At 40.5% G+C, this 13,078-nt stretch overlaps 1 non-coding gene across 1 annotated transcript; it reads right to left on the reverse strand.

Annotated features, from left to right (window-relative positions):
* Positions 1-3,680: 3,680 nt before the first annotated feature.
* Positions 3,681-3,787, reverse strand: LOC131224415 (small nucleolar RNA R71). Its single transcript, XR_009160901.1, has one exon. It is a non-coding gene; the product is annotated as a small nucleolar RNA R71 (small nucleolar RNA).
* Positions 3,788-13,078: the final 9,291 nt, after the last annotated feature.

The following is a 13,078-nucleotide window of genomic DNA, read 5'->3' on the forward strand; positions in this document are numbered from 1 at the left end:
CGAAGCCTTCCAACCAGGTGAAGAGATATTCATGAGTTCTTCATTTGTAGGGACATATTCATCATAGAATTTCCCTGTTAATGGAAGGCTAGCAATCCGATGGATATGCCAAAGCGTGACACTTACTTCGCCAGCAGAAAGATGAAATGAATTGGTGACGGGGTACCAGTAATTTAGAAAGCCTTTGAGAATTAGGGTATCATTATAGAAGTATTGTGACGTAACTTCTGTAGCATTATATAAATCAATCTTGATCAATGCTGAAGCATGCTTTGTTAAGACCGCTTTTGTCCATTCTATATAATAAGTACAATAAGACAAGAAACCCCTGGTACTGAACTCTTTATGGCCCCAGATTGACTCACGATCTCTGAAGCGCTGCTGGACAATTTCATAAAAAGGAGTTGGAAATAAGGTATGGGGGTGATGAGAAGGGACGAGAAATTTCATTAGGTAAACTTTGCCTATTTGCTGTCTTGATCCTTTGGTTGATAAAATTCCCTCTAAGATATGTGGTTCTTTCAATACCCAGTTTGCGATAAACATCAACTTCTCTCCATCCATTTAATCAGAAGGCTCGCAATTGATGATAGACTGGTGATGATGGAGGTTCAATGGAATTATAACCATATCTTCTCTATGAGTATTGTCAAACTTCATGATACCGTGCTTGAAGCGAACCATTTCTCATAAATTTTGAAGTTTTTTCTTACTATGTTCTCTTATCTTCTCTTGGAATTCTTCGTCTTTATTCCTGCAAGACTTTTTCTTGGATATAGATGGGGGCAGGGTGTCCTCTCTTGTTGGAGGTTTTTGGCTTATGGTCTGAAGATGAGCTATTGATTTCAGCCATTCTTCCCAATCAAACTCATGATCGTGCCAAGGTGGTCTTTCAATATCTCTCATTGAGATTACTCTGTGAATTGGAGAAGATAACGTGCTGATGCAATCAGTAAAGTCGAAGGTAGGGAGAACAGGTTCTTTGATGTATGTGGGATGTTTACTGGTGGTCTTGAAACATTTCTTATGTGGCTGTTCTGGTGGTGGAGATGGAGAAAATTCAGTTGCTTGCGAGGGTGATTGATTTGGTAATTCACATTAAGAAGGATTTGAAGACGAGATTCCACAAGGTAAAATGTTCTCTTTGTGTGAGCCATCGTAAAGCAAGAAAATGAATATGAATATTAGGGGAAAGGGTTTTTCGAAGGAAATAAAGAAATTTGTGGAAAGGTTTAGAAATTCTAAGTATCGGATTATTTTGGAGATAAGTTGTGCGGTAGCGTGCAACAAAAGCACGTTGCGGGCAAGGATTTTTTGCTTCATGCAAATGTATAGGTGTTGCACGGGGACTTGTCAGACGAGCAGAATTTCAGTAGGGGAATGGAAAGTAAGAATAAATGATTGGTTCTGGTATTTATAGATCAGCTATACCCAATGGCGGGACCCAATTCAACTATTGTGTGCGATCTATTGAGGGTCAGATATTGCATATTATCCCCCATTTATTACTTGGTTTTATGAACATGATAATGTTTAGCGTTCTATTTTAATTATGGTTGTGTTGCAAGGTGAACTTAAGAGCTTGGATCGAAAAGGATGCTAAAAGCATGGATTTAACGCTCGAGAATCACCAAAGTCAAGGATGGATTTTATGAGACCAAGAATGAAGAATTCACATTTCAAAGATCCAAGAAAACCAACTGAGGAATGAAGAGAATTGAAGATTTGAAGTGAAGAAAAAGAACCCTAAAAATCTGCCTCCTTCGACCAGTCTAAGCGATCCCTCTACCAGTCTAAGTCGTTCCTCGACTAGTCGAAGGAACTTCAACTCGAACTCCAGTGATCAAATTCCTCTAAATTCCCGTCATCCTCGACTAGTCGAAGGTGATCCTCGACCAATCGAAGGTTGTCCTTAACCAGTCGAGGGTTACGCAGATGTTACGCGGACTGCGTAAATTTAAGGTGATTTCCAGATTTTTCCAACTTAGTGCGAAAGTTGGAGTTGCACAACTATAAATAGGAGTCCCTAGGATGTTCCTATGCATCTTTTAGTGTTGGAGGAGTGGATCAAAAGGGTGTGTTGTTATGCTTTTCTTAAAAGACTTTAGTTCTATCATGTCTATGGTTGGTTAAACCTCTTAGCTAAGGCTTAGAGGTGAAGCTTGTAGCGTGATGGGATGTTTATATTGCTTTGATTCATGTTTATGTTGAACTCTCGTTTAATTCTAGTTTGATTATAAGGAGTATTTTCAATTTTTAATGGTTTGTTGTGACAAATTATAAGAGATCTGCAATAGCTTTAAATATCGTCCTTTCCTATTTTAAGATTGATGATTGGTAAATCCTATTGTTTACCATCATCCCATGGGCATGGCTAGGTGACAGAAGCCCTTTCAATCTTCCTAATTCTCCTTCTTTGATGACTAGATTCATAAGAAGTTTAGAGATCTAACCGTCTCTTCTTATAACTGGATAAGATAGGACTCCGATTCTAGTTGTTTTCTTAAATCAAGCATAATATCACCCTGATTGCTACAAGTGGATCCTTGGAAACCCTAGTTCCCAACTTTAAATTTATAAGTTTTAATTACTTTAATCACAATTACTCTTTCAATTACTTCAAAATTAGGCTCACATCTTCTTCTAGTTCTAGTTATACTTAATTTCAGAAACGTACAAGTTTAGTCCCTGTGGACTCGACCTCGATCTTACGAAGATTATTACTACATTGCGACCCTACACTTGGGGTTGTGAACAAGTTTTTGGTACCATTGCTTGGGACTAATGGTTGCGTATTTCTAAGATTTACTAGTTTTAGAATTATGTTAAGATTAAGGTTTGTTTACTTTCTATTTTTAGGTTAAGGTTTTTTAAAAAAAAATTTTAAAAACTTACTTTCTATTTTTAGAAAATTTCCTAATTTGTTTTTAAAAACTAGGTTGCTTTCTTATTTCATTTTTAGAAACTGATTTATTTTCATTTTTCTTCTGTAGGATCTTAATATAGAAACTTCTAATCTTGTAACTTCTTTCTGATTCTCTCTTTCTCTTTCTAGATTTCTATTTCACTCTTTCCTTTTAGGTTTAGGTTAGATTTTGAAATTGAGGGCTGAGAGTGTTTCATGCCTAAGTGGGTCCGTGACAACACTCGATGTCTCTTGAGTGAAGGAGGATTGATTGAGGGGTTATTTATCCATCACAGGATTAGACACCACTTGAGATCCATAGAGTTAACTAAAGTTATGGTTACCAAACAACCTCCAAATCTACCTCAACCTAGGGTTGAGGAAATCCAGGATGAGAATGAGGTGCATCAAGCACCCCCGCCTTGTACTTTACAAGATTATTTACAACCGGCGGGGTGAGCATGCCCTCATGCATGGTTTTCCAGAAAATATGGGACATATGGATATCAAGCCAGGGGTGATTCAACTCCTTCCAAAATTTCATGGACTTGAATATGAAAATCCATATTTACATTTGAAAGAATTTGATGAGATCATAGCCACTTAATATTTTTCTAACTTGTTCGATGACACGGTCAAGCTGAAACTCTTTCCCTTTTCTTTGAAAAAGAAAGCTAAGACGTGGTTACATTCGTTACGTCCTCGATCTATTGGTAGATGGAACGATATGACAAGGGAGTTCATAAAGAAAATTTTCCCACATCATAAAACGAACACCCTCAGAAAGTCAATTATGAACTTCATTCAAAAGGAAGATGAAACATTCTTCTAATGTTGGGAATGGTTCAAGGATCTTGTCAGTTCATGCCCACAACACGGTTTTGAAATATGGCGCATTACACACCTTTTCTATAATGGATTGACATCCTCCATGCGCCAATTGGTTGAGACAATGTGCAATGGGGAATTCATGAACAAAAATGTTGATGATGTGTGAGATTATTTGGACATACTTACTGAAAACGCACAATCATGGGACGTCTCCCCAAAGTTGAGCACCACCTTTAGGCCCATTCAACCAAAGGAGAGGGGCAGAATATACCTTCTGAAAGAGGATGATGATATCAATGCTAAAGTGGCTAATCTCATAAGGAAATTCGATGCTATGGAACTAAAGAAGGATAAGGCGAAGGAAACTGTTTGTAGTATTTGTGCTTGCAACATTCACACAACTGAAAATTACCCAACAATACCTGCTTTTCAAGATGTATTGAATGAGCAATCTAATGCCATGAATAATTACCAAAGGCTTTTAATGGACCCATCTCCAATACATACAATCCTAGTTGGATAAATCATCCAGATTTTAGTTGGAGGAATGGACAAATAGCTACTCCTCAAGGATTCCCTAATCAAATTCAAAATCAAGGGAAACCTCAAGAGGAATCGGCTCAAAATTCCACACAAACTCAGGAGCTTACTCAAGCATTATGAGAATTTACAAAATTTATACAAAAGATGGATTCACTTGTTACAGTTATAAAGAAGGGGATATTTCCTGCTCAACCTTTCCCCAATCCTAAACCACAATATGAAATAAGTGATCCAAGTTCTTCAAATCAAATGGTGCAAGCTAAGTCTATCACCACCCTTAGGAGTGAGAAAATAATTGACAAATTTATTCCAGTAAGGGTTGAAACATCTAAGGACCCAAAAATAGATAAAACTGATGACCTAGCACTGCTCCACAAGAATTATAACCAGAATTTCAAGGCAAGCTGATTGCACCATTCTCCCAATGGTTGATTGCACCAAAACCTCTCTCTAACTCTTAGGACATTCTAGAGGTGCTGAAATAAGTGAAAGTCAATATTCCTTTATTGGATACCATTAAACAAACACTCTCATATGCCAAATTTCTGAAAGATTTGTGTACGACCAAAAGAAGGAAAAGTATTCAAAAGAAAATATTTTTAACAGAAAAAGTGAGTGTCATCCTAAAGAAAGATGTGCCATAGAAATACAAAGATCTCGGTAGCCCAACCATTGCTTGTGTAATTAGAAATTATTGTATTGAGCATGCACTTATTGACTTGGGAGTAAGCATAAATCTGATCCCATACTTGGTTTACGAACAACTGGGTCTAGGTGAATTAAAACCCACCCGGACTACATTACCACTGGTTGATCGCTCAGTTCGTATATTGAGAGGGATAATTGAGGATGTGTTGGTCCAAGTTGATAAATTCTACTATCTAGTAGATTTTGTCATCTTAGATACTCAACCGATCGTAGATATGAGCACTCAAATTCCTGTAATTCTTGGTCGCCCATTCCTTGCCACATTAAATGCAATCATTAATTGCAGGAATGGAGTCATGAGTTTGTCTTTTAGAAATTTGACATTAGAGCTAAATATCTTTTTCAATACAGGCAAACAGTTAGAGGATGATGACGATTCCCATGATATTAACCTGATTAACTCTTTCGTGGAAGATATAACTCTTTTGACCTTATCCTCTGACCCTCCAGAGACATTCCTGTCCCACTCCCATGATTTAGAAGATGATATGATTAGGGAGATGGGAACCATGCTGGATACCATGCTGGTACTTGAAGTCAACCGGTGGAGGCCACAATTGGAAGAATTATCCCAAACTGATGCAATGCTTCTACCGTCTAACCTCAATGCACCGAAGCTTAACCTAAAACCTTTACCCCCTGAATTAAAATATGTCTATTTAGGTCAAGAAGAGACATACCCAGTGGTGATTTCTTCCCAGCTCGATGTTCACTCCCCAAGTGTAGGGTTGTGATGTAGTAATAAACTCGGTAAGACCGAGGTCGAATCCACAGGGACTGATACCTGTACGTTCTCTGAAACCAAGTAGAACTAGAACTAGACTAAGATGTGATCTAAACCAAATAAAACTTAGGGAATAATTTGTGGAATAATTATCTAAAACTTAAGTAATTCAAAGGAAGGAAAACTAGGGATTCAGAGGATCCACTCGTAGAGATCAGGGAGATCTTTTGCCTGCATCAGGAATCATGGAAAGCAAACTGAACTTACTTGATCTGGTTTTCAAGAGATGAAAGGTGTATGAATTAGAATGGATTCCATCACCAAACCTTGCCCAGGAGACAAAGCAAACAACGGAATTAATCTAATTACCAATCAATCAACATGCCATGAAAGTTAGGCAGAGTACCGTCATCCGACCATGCCCATGAGACGATGGTGAACAATAGGGCTTCCTGACTTCATAAACATGAAAAGGAGAAAAGGAACATGCTCAAAGCTATCACAGACCCATTGTAATTTCAGTCACAATAGACCATTAAAAACTACAAACATTCCCTTAATAATTAAACCATAATCAAGTTCAATTCACGATCAAATAGTTAACCCAGCAATTAGAGTCTCCCATCTCACTACAAGCTTCACCTCTTAGCCCTAGCTGAGAGGTTTAGCTAGACATGGATGGCTAGCGCTCTTAAAAATAAAAACAACATAAAACAAAAAAATAACTCAGAAGAGAAAACGAACTCTCTATTGCCTTCCTCTCTCTCCCTTGCAATCGTCCAAGCAAAAACCGACTGATCCTGTTGCTGCCCCCTGGTTCTCGGCTGCACACTCCAAAAAAAAACTTCAGCAGCACCTTCAGCAGACCGTCCTTCCCTTCTTTTCTCAAAGCCAAGACCAAGCCCAACTTTCCAAAAAAAAACCTCCTCCCTGACAAGTGAAAAAATCCCACAGCCTCCGTTTTTCTCCTTCCTATCTAGGCTCCCCCCTCGCTGCTGCCAATCCTCTCTCCTTTTATCTTTCTTCTCATCTCCTGCTGTGGAGTCCTGGCAGGACTCCGCTGCGAAAGCTGGAGCTGATTGTAATAGGACCGGGCTCTGAATCACGCAACAGAGAGGTTTCCTGCGTAAGAATGATTGGTGGGGCCCACTTTATCTATCATTTGAAAGATCCATGCCGTCCAACAGCTTCTCCTCAGAATTTCGACCGAACACGGTCTGTTTTGATCCTTCGTTGATGCTGCCCATGGAAGAATTCCTGTTGTAATGATATTCGAACGGTCCTTTTGTGATCGTTGTAGCGGCCACGTATGCGTGAATGGCTGAAAACGGTCAGCATGGTTCTGACAATATTGAGTCCCTCTACATGATGGATGGCTCGGATTTATGATTTGGCCCGTGATGATGGCCCACTAAGATCATCCGGCGCCCCTGTTTCACGCCAGAAGAAACGGACGTTCCGTTTCTTTTGAATGAGAGCCGGTGGGGCCCATGAACAATGCCCGAGAGCAAATCCACTCCGTTCATTCGGCTTGTGGCGAAAAACCTATTGAAAATGCATACTTTTTCTTGATTTTAGTGTGGCCCACCGTATCACATATTTCCACCGTCTATCCTGCGTTTGATTTTTTTTTCTTTACACGTGTGCATAATGGCGAAAAGGACATCTAGGTGGGGGCTACGCCCCACCTATTGATCGAATGGATGGTCCAGATTGTCCGAATACCTGATGGGTGGGGCCCACAATAAAAAAAACGGACGAACAGCGTCCGCCCGCTGTTCTCCGTATGCGAGAAGGATCGGGTCAGCGGCGCTGACCCGATCGGCTTGATTCGGTGCACGCCCGGTGCACGCACGCTGTATATGTGCGATGCACATGTGGGTCCCATGCTGATGTATATAAGAGATCAGCTCCGTCCATCCATTTTTTCAGCTCATTTAAACGGTCTATAACAATTTTGAAACATATCCGGATATCAGGCGGGCCCCACATAATGATTAAAGGGGCTGATCATGTAGTTGGGCCACTTCCACAGTGATCCAGGAGCTGAAATTTTATGTGTACGGTCCATTTATGCTCCTCAGGCCACGTATGGAGTTTTGAACTGATCGGATGGTGGGAACCCTATGATCTTGCATTCTGGACACTTTTCAGGCCACTTGAGCTTCAATTCCTCGATTTCCTCGGACCCCTGGTGTATAATTCCGTCGCTCTTGGTCTTCTAGAGTCCGTTCCTTGCCTTGGTGTCATTAGAGCATTAAGTCCATGCTTTAAGCACCCATTTCGGTCCAGGCTCGTACATACATTCTACATCACATACACAGTTAAACCAAGCCGTTAAACAGAGTCATGCTCATAAATCCAGGTAATAAATGGGGTCTGATATGCAATATTTGACCCTCAACACAATCCTCAACCAGCATTTTGCTACTCCCGAGCAAAGTATGCGAAAAATAAATTGAGAATTATATCATAATTTTAAAAACTCGAATGATTTTGGGGAACAATCCAGATACTAGAAGTTTAAGATTCATGAATGTTGGATATTACTTTTTCCTAGACTCCAGTACATGGTAAACTTCATAATCAAGTTCAAAGTATTATTCCATTAATTAGAAAAATTCTAACCATTGAGATCTATGAATGCATAATCTAATCTCGATTTGTCAACATTAAGATTCACCTTGATATTTAAGGATATCATTGGTAACTAATAAGAAGATTAATGATAACCAATACTTGCCTCACAGATCATCTTTTCATTCCTTCAGCTTTTGATTTTTTTCATTAAAAGTAATGCCAAGAAGAGGAATCAAATCCTCACCTACAGGGAGCAAACCTATGATGAAGACTGTACACCCAAAATTTTCACATATCTCATAGGGAATTAAATCTACACCTATAGGGAGCAAACCTATGGTGTAAACCATTCGCCCAATCCTTTCAAATTCTCAGGTTGGTTCCTTTCAAGCTTAGTGATTACCAAATTAACCCTTCCATATCAAACTGAAACCTTTATGTGAAAGCAAGATGTGTCTTGTGAGATCATGACTCAATCAATGTTTAAAAATTCTAATAATGGATTAATAATTCAAACTTAGTTGTGGAATTTAATAGATAACTGAATCCAAGAGTCATAACGTACCAACATCACGCATCTTGAAATTCTAAGTGCCCTAGATGGCCGTCAAAATCACTTCGACTTCAAATGTCAGAAAAAATTTATTTATTTATTTATTTATTTTAAAAAATTTTCACAACTTTTGTTCAAGACCAAGAAAATGCTGATTAGGTGACCTAATCTCCCACCCCCAACCTAAAATCTACATTGTCCTCAATGTAAAAAAATAGACATGCAATGCACATGAGACAACGAAAAAATAAGAGTGATGGAAAGATAGTACCTGAATGGAGGAATCAAGAGGCTTTTCAAAGATTTCTACGTAAGAGCGGTCAGCACAAGAGAGAAACCAACAAATAAAATAACAAAAATACAATCCTACCTATACCACTTTCGCAGGTGCTCTCGATTGCATTTAGCGTATGCAACAAGCCTTTAAACCCTTAGGTTACCCCTAGTGGACGAGTTGTAGTCTCGTGAGGGTTTGCAGGAATGTTACCCACAAACATTGAACTAGCTAGGAAAATGAAATAAGTTGAAAAGCTGGGTTGCCTCCCAGGAGCGCTAAGTTTAACGTCTTCAGCCAGACCAAAACAACTACCATAATCCTATGAAAGCGATAAACCTACCTATACCTCCATCAGACTAGGAGATCAGTCCTGGTAAACAGGATCAGTCAGAGGCATGGACATGTCCTCTGAATCAAATTTCTCGACAAATGGTTTCAATCGATGGCCATTGACTTTAAATTCCTTGCCATTGTCGGGATCTCTTATCTCAACGGCCCCATGAGGAAAAACAGTAACAACAATGTAAGGGCCGGTCCAACGAGATCGAAGCTTACCCGGGAAGAGATGTAATCGAGAATTGTACAAAAGGACCTTCTGACCAGGCGTGAATGATTTTCGCAAAATGTGTTGGTCATGAAATGCTTTCATCTTGTCCTTGTAAATTCTCGAATTATCGTACGCATCATTCCGGATTTCTTCAAGTTCATTCAATTGAAGTTTACGTAGCGAGCCAGCGTTGTCCAGATTGAAATTAAGATTTTTGATCGCCCAGTACGCTTTATGTTCCAACTCCACAGGCAAGTGACAAGCTTTCCCATAGACAAGTCTAAAGGGAGACATTCCAATAGGAGTTTTAAATGCAGTACGGTATGCCCATAAGGCATCGGTCAATCGGATTGACCAATCCTTACGATCTGGGTTAACCGTTTTCTCCAAAATGTGTTTGATCTCCCTATTGGAAATCTCAGCTTGTCCACTTGTCTGTGGATGGTATGGGGTGCTCACCTTATGAGAGATACCGTATTTCTTCATTAAGCTCTCGAATGGTCTATTACAAAAGTGTGAGCCCCCATCACTAATGATGGCTCGAGGCGTTCCGAATCGAGAAAGGATGTTCTCTTTTAGGAATTTAATGACCGTGCGATGGTCATTCTTTCGACACGGAATCGCTTCGACCCATTTAGTGACATAATCCACGGCGAGCAAAATATACAGATTCCCAAACGATTGGGGGAATGGTCCCATGAAATCGATGCCCCAGCAATCAAATGCTTCAATGATAAGAATGGGATTCAAAGGCATCATATTTCGACGGGACAATGCTCCCAATTTTTGACAACGCTCACAAGCTTTGCAAAACTCATGAGTATCCCTAAACATAGTGGGCCAGTAAAAGCCACACTGCAGAATCTTGGCCGTGGTCTTTTTAGCAGAAAAGTGACCACCACAGGCCTCTGAGTGACAGAAGGAGATGACGCTCTGATGCTCATCGTCTGGTACACATCTCCTTAGAATTTGGTCTGGGCAATATTTAAATAAGTAAGGATCATCCCAGAAAAAGTTGCGCACCTCGGTGAAAAATTTCTTCTTATCTTGCGCAGTCCACTGTAGCAAGATAATTAGCAATATCAGCGAACCAAGGTGAATGGGAGACTCTGAACAGTTGTTCATCAGGGAACATATCATTGATATGGGTCGCCTCAAGGGAATCAGAGGTATTAAGGCGAGAAAGGTGATCGGCCACTACATTCTCTACTCCTTTTTTATCTTTAATTTCCAAATCAAATTCTTGGAGTAAAAGGATCCATCGTATCAAGCGGGGCTTAGAATCATTCTTAGAGAGAAGATACTTCAGTGCCGCATGATCTGTATAGATAATGATCTTGGATCCGATCAAGTAGGACCTAAATTTGTCCAAGGCGAACACTACGGCTAAGAGTTCCTTTTCCGTAGTCGAGTAGTTCACTTGGGCAGGATTTAGAGTCCTACTTGCATAGTGAATGACGTAGGGCTTCTTGTCTTTTCTCTGGCCTAGGACCACCCCAAGAGCATAATCAGAAGCGTCGCACATAAGCTCAAAAGGAAGGTTCCAGTCGGGTGGCTGCATGATAGGTGCAGTGGTTAACGTGCCCTTAAGCTTGGTGAAAGCTTCCTGGCACTGCTCAGTCCACTCGTACGGAGCATCCTTTTGAAGAAGATTACATAAAGGACGAGAGAGAAGACTAAAGTCCTTTATGAATCTCCTGTAAAATCCTGCGTGTCCTAAGAAGGATCGCACGTCTCTGATGTTCTTGGGTGGAGGTAGGTTAGAGATAAGATCGATTTTTGCCTTATCTACCTCGATTCCTTTGGACGAGATGATATGCCCAAGGACAATTCCCTTCTGAACCATGAAATGGCACTTCTCCCAATTAAGTACCAGGTTCTTTTCTTCACATCTTTTCAGCACACATTTAAGACTTTCCAAGCACTCGCTGAAGGATGGACCGTAAACAGAGAAATCATCCATGAAGACCTCTAGATATTGCCCCACCATGTCAGAAAAAATACTAAGCATACATCGCTGAAAGGTGGCAGGGGCATTACATAGTCCGAATGGCATCCTTCGATAGGCAAAGGTGCCGTAGGGACATGTAAATGTGGTCTTTTCCTGGTCTTCAGGGGCTATCTCTATCTGGTTGTAGCCCGAATACCCGTCAAGGAAACTGTAATAGGAATGACCAGCTAACCTTTCCAGGATCTGATCAATGAATGGTAAAGGAAAGTGGTCTTTCCTCGTGACGGTATTCAACTTCCTGTAGTCAATGCACATTCTCCAACCAGTAGTGACTCTAGTTGGCACGAGTTCATTATTAGCATTGGCAACGATGGTGATTCCGGACTTCTTAGGGACCACTTGAGTTGGACTCACCCATTGACTATTAGATATAGGGTATATAATACCCACGTCCAGTAGTTTAAGAACCTCGGCTTTAACCACTTCCTTCATGTTTGGATTTAGTCTACGTTGTGGTTGCCGAGCGGTTTTTGCATTATCCTCAAGATATATGCGGTGAGTACAAATCGAGGGATCGATTCCCTTGAGGTCCGCTATCGTCCATCCTAGGGCTCCTTTATGCTCAATGAGAGTAGATATAAGCATACTCTCCTGTTCTTTCTCCAGGTGGGCAGAGATCACCACCGGGTATGTCTCATCTTGACCCAAATATGCATATTTCAAATCAGAGGGCAAAGGTTTTAGGTCAAGCTTCGGCGGCTTGAGGTTAGACGGCAGAGGCACTACATCAGTTTGTGGTAATTCTTCAAATTGTGGCCTCCATCGGTTAACTTCAAGTACCGGTGCAGTATCAAGCAAGGCGCACGTCTCCCTAATCATGTCATCATCAAAATCATGGGAGTGGGCCAGGCACGTCTCTAGATGGTCGGAGGATAAGGTCAGAGGTGTCATATCTTCCACGAAAGAGTCAATCATGTTAATATCGTGGAAATCGTCATCATCCTCTGAATTGCTGCCGTTATTGAAAAAAATGTTTGACTCCAATGTCAAATTTCCAAAAGACATAGTCATGATACCATTCCTGCAATTGATAATTGCATTTGACGTGGCAAGGAATGGGCGACCAAGAATGACAGGAATCTGAGTGCTCATGTTATTGATGGGTTCAGTGTCCAGGATGATAAAGTCTACAGGGTAGTAAAATCTATCAACTTGGACCAACACATCCTCAATTATCCCTCTTGGTACACGAACAGAGCGATCAGCAAGTTGTAGTGTGGTTAGGGTGGGTTTTAATTCACCAAAACCTAACTGTTTGTATACCGAGTAGGGAATCAAATTGACACTCGCTCCTAAGTCAAGAAGTGCGTGATCAATTCGATGGTTCCCGATTACACATGATATGGTTGGGCTACCGGGATCCTTGAATTTCTGCGGCACGTCTTGCTTCAGGATGGCA

The sequence above is a fragment of the Magnolia sinica genome, chromosome 13, assembly GCF_029962835.1.
Source record: "Magnolia sinica isolate HGM2019 chromosome 13, MsV1, whole genome shotgun sequence".
Classification (NCBI taxonomy): domain Eukaryota; kingdom Viridiplantae; phylum Streptophyta; class Magnoliopsida; order Magnoliales; family Magnoliaceae; genus Magnolia; species Magnolia sinica.